Genomic DNA, 7,678 nt, shown 5'->3' with positions numbered 1-7,678 from the left:
GAGTAGTTTCCTTTCTTCCATTAAAATAAATGATTTTCCTAAATTATTTCATGAAAATTTTATTTATAATTCAGGTAGAATTTTGATAAAATTACTTTATGTGTTGCTTATATTTTATTAAATATACCTGTTAGAGATAAGGAAAAAAGAAAATGAAGCAAGCTCTCAACATTGCTTAAGGCCATGCCAAAAGTTCATAATGTTTGGGTTTAACATTAGTTCTTGCTGGTATCCCAGACTGTCATTTGTGTAAACTCTGGAATCTACAGGGAAACATATTTCTTTTATTTTTTAATTATTTGAAAGAAACTACTGTACATCAGCACTTTTACTTTTCAAATGTGTCCATTGGAATACATCAGAATTCCCCTACAAATTTATTAAGAGAATCAGGAAGATTTTCTAACCTTCAGTCTGACCCTCCCCATCCTTCCATAAGCTCGATTCCCTTACAATGTCAAAGCTGAGAATATTAAAATATTCTCTAATCCTATCTCCTGAGATTTTAATTTAGTAGGTCTAAAGTGAAACCCAGAATTCTGTTTTTAAAAGGATCCCAGGAGTTCTGATGCAAGCCCATCCACATACTTGTATTTGAGTTCTCTAGCTCAATGGATTAATTAACTGGTTCTAATTAAATTTCCAAGGGTGTACATGTGAGGAAGTAATTAACCTCTTTAGAGAGTTTAAGAAGTTTTGGGACAACTGAGGTAAACTTTGGGGAGTGACTAAGAAAACAGGGGAGAAGCACATTCCAAGCACAGGGAACAAAAGAGTAGATGTACAAAATTGTTCATGGCATGTTAATGTATGACAAAGATATCTAGTGTTACCAAAGCATTGGGAAGAGAGAAGGAGAAAGGGGAAGTGATAAGATAAGAGATTGCTGGAAAGGTGAGCTGGGATCCAACATGAAGGTCTCTGAATGCCAGATTAAGGAGAACAGCCTCATTAGTGAGTACCTGCCTAGAGGTAGGTTTTCATATATGATATACATATCAAAAACATCTTTGACATCGATATTATAATTTCTCTACTCACTTTAAAAATATATATATAACAAATAGGAGCAGATGAAACACAGAAAAGCTAAGTTAAGTATCCTACTCCAAAATCCAAGAAATAGCAGAGTCTGATTCCATTTCCATTCAATGATGAACCACTGAAAATTTTAAGCAGTGAACATTCATGAATATATGAATATGGTCTTATCTGCTTGAAAAATGAGCAAAGAAATGCTATATTCTCTAGTTTCTCTCAGCATGTAAAGAACCTAAGAAAGTGACTGAGAAAGTCACTTTCTAATGGCTTGTTTCCCTAAACCTGTTATTTTGAGAGTCACATTAGTGGAGAATTCATTCTTACTTTCCCTAAAGATTCCCATTAAAAATTTATATGTATATATATGCATATATACATAAAATATATATGTATTTTCAGACCGAAGATTACTATTGAAGATTTTGTAAAAAGAAATGCCATGGTATGTTGGAGAAACTAGCAATACTGATGTCCAAAAAAGGAAGCTTAGACTGAGCTCTTTAGCAAGCATGGCTTAATGTGAAGAACTCATTCAGCCTGGAAGCCACTGATTGCCACAAGGCACTAGACACTGGCTTGTATTGCTGATATCACTGGCAATGACTCTAGATGCTGCTAATAATACTGGTACTACTGATTCCAGCTGTCACTGCTGCCAGAGACCATTCTCCATGAGCCCTGCTTCACTGTATCACAATGAAGTTCTCAATTCAAAGTCCATGGTAGATGCATAAAATTGTCAGGTCCTACACTAAATGCTTATGTACTAGTAAAGGGACCCTAGAAAGAAAGTATCTTCATTTTCAGTTTCTACAACACAAGATGAATTTTATCTTTTAACCAGACATGTAAGGTGGTAATGTATGTGCCATATGTAAGAGGAGGTTCAGATGCTGGGTGAGCAAAAAGAATGAAAGATGTCCTACTGATGGGGAGAAGATCCATGTCTACACCCAAAGGGAAATAAGTAACATTAATGCCATAGGAATGACCAAGTCAACTTCCATGGCTGTGCGTGAGATCCACATTGGGGAACATAAGAGAAATAACACTAATACCAAAGGGAATGTATGGAACACCAAGGGAATTTCTCATGAAATACAGGGGAACTAACATTTATTGAGCAGACACTATGCTCTAACTCTGCACTAGGTGTCTTACTTTGGATCAGAGCTATAAGAATTCCAATGATGGGCTAGACTGGAGGCTATCCTCCTATATATAGTAAACGAACTCTAAAACTGAACTTCATGGAGGTTATATCCCTAAACCCCCTAAAATTATTTGAAATGCTGATACATGTGGGTAGAAGATCCACAATTTTCATCAGATTCTTAAAAGAGTTTATGACTAACCTGCTAGAATCCAGTCAAACAAATAAAAGAAATAACACTGACATTCATACGATCTGCCTGGATTTTGTTTTGTGAAACTATTGTTTTCTGTAAAAATCTAAGTCAGTGCTGAGGAAGAGCTGGGAGTAGAGCTTGATTCATGTTATATGCATTACTTGCTATGGTTAGCAGCTAAAGCTATGTAAGAAGGAAGATTATGTATCATAAAATATCTTTTTGTTCAAGAAGTATTTTTTTAGAGAGAGTGTGTGCACATGCACATGCATGTGAGCAGTGGGGGAGGGGTACAGGGAGAGGGAGAGAGAGAGAGAGAGAGAGAGAGAGAGAGAGAGAGAGAGAATTTTAAGCAGGCTCCACGCTCAGTGTGGAGCCCAACACAGGGCTCAATCTCACAACCCTGAGATCATTACCTGAGCTGAAATCAAGTTGGACGCTTAACTGACTGAACCACCTAGGCACCCCAACAAATACAATTTTTAATGGAAGTATAACTGACATGTAACATATTAGTTTCAGGTATAGAACATAACGGTTCAACATTTGTATACACTGTAGAATGATCAGTAAGTCTAGTTACCATCTGTCTCCATGCAAAGTTACAATTTGTTTTCTTGTGATGAAACATTTATTTATTTTTTGTTAAATGTTTATTTTTGAGGGAGAGATGGACAGAGCACCAGTGGGGAAGGGGGAGAGAGAGGAGAGACAGAATCCAAAGCAGGCTCCAGGTTCTGAGCTGTCAGCACAGAGCTCCATGCGGGGCCTGAACTCACAAACTGGGAGATCATGACCTGAGCTGAAGTGATGCTTAACTGACTGAGCCACCACATGCCCCATGAGAACTTTTAAGACTTACTCTTTTGGCAACTTTCAAATGCGCACCACAATGCTGTTTATTACATTACAGGACTTATTTTAAAACTAGAAGTCTGTACCTCTTGACCCCCTTCACCCATTTTGCCCATTGTACAAAACAGTGCCCCTCTGGCAACCACCATTCTGTTCTATGTAGGTATGTATGTATGTACGTACGTACGTACGTATTTATTTATTTATTTATTTATTTATTTATTTTTAAGATTCCACATAGAAGTAAAATCATATGGTATTTGTTTTTCTCTGTCTGACTTACTTCATTTAATATAATACCCTCTAGGTCAATCCATGTTGTTGCAAATGGCAAGATTCCATTCTTTTTTTAATGTCTGAGTAGTATTCCATTGTATATATACACCATATCTTCTTAATCCAGTCATCCATTGATGGAGATTTATGTTATTTCAATATCCATGCTATTATAAACAATGCTGTGATGAGCACAGGGATGCATATATCTTTTTTAATTACTATTTTCATTTTCTTCAGATAAATACCCAGAAAAGGAATTAATCATATAGCAGTTCTATTTTTAAGTTTTTGAGGAACCTCTATACTTTTTTCCATAGTGGCTGCACCAATTTACATTCCTACAAGCAGTTTATGAGGGTTGCCTTTTTTCCATATCCTTGTCGACACTTATAATTCCTTGCCTTACTGATCACAGCCATTCTAACTGATACGAGGTGATATCTCACTGTGATTTTGATTTGCATTTCCCTAATGATTAGTGATGTTGAGCATCTTTTCATGTGTCTGTTAGCCATCTGAAAAATGTCTGTTCAGGTCCTTTGCTCATTTAAAAAAATTTTTTTAAATGTTTATTTATTTTTGAGAGAGAGAGAGACAGAGCTTGGGTGGGGGAGGGGCAGAGAGAAGGGGAGACACAGCATCTGAAGCAGGCTCCAGACTCTGAGTTGTCAGCACAGAGCCTGATGCAAGGCTTGAACCCACTAACTGTGAGATCATGACCTGAGCTGAAGTGGGATGCTTAACCAACTGAGCCACCCAGGCACCTCTAGATCTTCTGCCCATTAATCAATTTTTTGTTTGTTTGCTACGGAGTTGTAAGTGTTCTTTATATATTTTGGGTATTAACCCCTTACTAAATATGTCATTTGCAAATAACTTATTACATTCAGTTAAGTTGCTTTTTCATTTTCTTGTTAGTTTCCTTTGCTGTGCAGAAACTTTTTAGTTTGATGTAAACCCACTTGTTTATTTTTGCTTTTGTTGCTTTTGCTTTTAGAGTCAGAATCAAAAACTCGTTGTCAAGACCCATCTCAAGGAGCTTACTCCCTATGTTTTCTTCTAGGAGTTTTATAGTTTCAGGTCCTACCTTCAAATCTTTAATTCATTTTGAGTTAACTTTGTGTATGGTGTAACACAGTAGTCTAGTTTCATCCTTTTGCATGTGGTTGTCCAGTTCCCCAACACCATGTACTGAACAGACTGTCCTTTCCTAATTGTATATTTTTTTCTGGCATTAATTAATTGAACATCTGTGCCTGGATTTATTTCTGGTCTTTCTATTCTGTTTCATTAATCCATGCGTCTATTTTTTATGCTAATACCATACTGTTTTGATTGCTCTAGCTTTGTAATATAGTTTGAAATCAGAGAGACATATGATAATCCCAGCTTTGCTCTTCTTTCTCAAGACTGCTTTGGCTATTCAGGATCTTTCATGGTTCCATACAGATTTTAGGATTTTTTTGTTCTACTCTTCTGAAAAATGCCATTGGTATTTTGATAAAGATTGTACTGAATTGAGGTGGCTGGGTGGCTCAGTTGGTTTAGCGTCCGACTTTCACTTGGGTCATGATACCATGGTTTGTGAGTTTGAGCCTTGCGTCAGGCTCCTTGCTGTCAGCACAGAGCCCACTTCAGATCCTCTGTCCCCTTTTCACTGTCCCCCCCCCCCATTTAAAAAATAAATATTAAAAAATGAAAAAAATAGATTGTACTGAATCTGTAGACTGCTTTGGGTACTATAGACATTTAACACTAATTCTTCGAATCCATGAATACAAACTATCTTTCCATTTATTTGTATCTTTTTCAATTTCCTTTTAATTTTTGTTTTTACATTTATTTATTTTTGATAGAGAGAGACAGAGTTCAAGTGGAGGAGGGGCAGAGACAGAAGGAGACACAGATTCTAAAGCAGCCTCCAGGCTCCAAGCTGTCAGCACAGAGCCCGACAAGGGGCTTGAACCCACAAACCATGAGATCATGACCTGAGCCGAAGTCGGACGTTTAACCGACTGAGCCACCCAGGTGCCCCTTTTTCAATTTCTTTCATCAATGTCTTATAGTTTTCAGAGTATAAGCCTTTCACCTCCCTGATTAAATTTAGTCCTAGGTATTTTATTCTTTTTGATATAATTTTAAACGAAACTGTTGTCTTAATTTCTCTTATAGTTTTAGTATATAGAAACACAACAGACTTTTGTATATTGATTTTGTGCCCTAAATTTTACTGAATTCATTTATTGGTTCTAATAGTTTTTTTGGTGGAGTCTTTAGAACTTTCCATATATAATATCATGTCATCTACAAATAGTAACAGTTTTACTTCTTCCTAATTTGAGTGACTTTTTTTTCCCTTGCCCATTTCTCTGGCTAGGACTTCCACTACTATGTGTAATAAAAGTGGCAAGAGTGGGCATCCTTGTCTTGTTCCTGATCTTAGACGGAAAGCTTTCAGCTTTCACCATTGAGTATGATGTTAGCTGTGGGCTTGTCAATATATGGCCTTTATTATGTTGTGGTGCATTCCCTCTATACCTACTTTGTTGAGGGCTTTTGTCATAAATAGATGTTGAATTCTCTCAAATGCTTTTTCTACTCTATTGGAATGATCATATGATTTTTACCTGTCATTTTGTTAATGTGGTATATCATGTTGATTGATTTGTAGATGTTGAACCATCCTTGCATCTTTGGAATAAATCCCACTTTATTATAACACATGATCCTTTTAATGTATTGTTGAATTTGGTTTGCTAACGTTTCGTTGAGGATTTTTGCCTCTGTGTTCATCAGGGATATCTGGCTGTAATTTTTGCGTGTGATGGCCTTGTCCGGTTTTGGTATTAGGATAATGCTGCCTCATGAAATGAGTTTGGAAGTATTAGCTCCTCTTCAATTATTTGGAAGTTTGAGAAGGACAGGTATTACAGCATCTTTGAATGTTTAGTTGAATTTACCAGTGAAGCCATCTGGTCCCAGGCTTTTGTCTGATGGGAGGTTTTTTATTACTGACTCAATTTCCTTACTAGTAATCAATCTATTCAGATCTTCTGTTTCTTTATGATACAGTCTTAGAAGATTGTATGTTTCTATAGATTTATCTATTTCTTCTAGGTTGTCCAATTTATTGGTATATAATTGTTCACAGTAGTCTCTTGTGATCTTTTGTATTTCTGTGGTATCAGTTGTTAACTTTTATTTGACCCCTCTCTTTTTTTTCTTGGTGAATTTTTCAAGGAACTAGCTCTTAGTTTCATTTATCTTCTCTACTGTCTTTTTGGTCTCTGGTTTATTTTCACTCTGATCTTTATTATTTCCTTCCTTCTACTAACTGTGGGCAACCAGAGCCATGTGATCAAGGACTGTTCTCTGTGTGGACTGTGTCTGCCAACTTAGTGGGGTAGTGGAAGAGCATAGGGCTGGGGTGCTCCCACTGGCTTTAGCAGAGTAGCAGGAAAATTCAGTGACTGTGCATGTCCCAAGTGCCAACAAGGAAGAAGGATTGTGCAAAAATGGCACTGACCAGCCCCTAAAGAGAGTCCTAACAGACCCCTGCCCATCCAGTAGACACTTTAACATTATCAAATGAATCTCCTTCACATATAATATAGGTGCTTTTTAAACTGCTGCTTTTGCACTGGGCGCAGGGCTAGTGAATCTTCAATGCAAGCCCTTTAAGAACAGTATCTCAGTACCTCAGAGCTCTCTGGGTCTCCTGGACATAAGCCTCATTGCTTTTCAAACTCACATGTCTTTCTGGTGAGGTCCCAAGAATGGAGGTGCCTGATGTGGGGCACGAATCCCCCACTTGTCAGCGAAAAGCTATGGGTTTGTTCGATCCCTCCTAATTGTGATCAGAGGTGGGGTTTTTGGTGAGACTGCATCTTTGCCTCTCCTACCCATCTCAATGTGGCTCTTTTATTGTTTATTGTGAAGGAGGTTTCAGCTACTTTTCAGGTCTTTTTCAGAGGGACTTGTTTCATATGTAGCTGTAGATTTCGTGTGTCTGTGGGAGGAGGTGTTTCGGGACCTTCCTATGCCACCATCTTGGACAATATTCCCTCAAAGAGATACAATTTTTTAAACTTAAAAAAAAATTAAGTTAGCTAACATACAGGATAGTATTGGTTTCAGGAGTAAAACCCAGTAAT

The sequence above is a fragment of the Leopardus geoffroyi genome, chromosome B1 (assembly GCF_018350155.1).
Source record: "Leopardus geoffroyi isolate Oge1 chromosome B1, O.geoffroyi_Oge1_pat1.0, whole genome shotgun sequence".
Lineage (NCBI taxonomy): Eukaryota > Metazoa > Chordata > Mammalia > Carnivora > Felidae > Leopardus > Leopardus geoffroyi.
The sequence above is the reverse complement of the archived record's forward strand: the minus strand, read 5'-3'. Positions refer to the sequence as shown.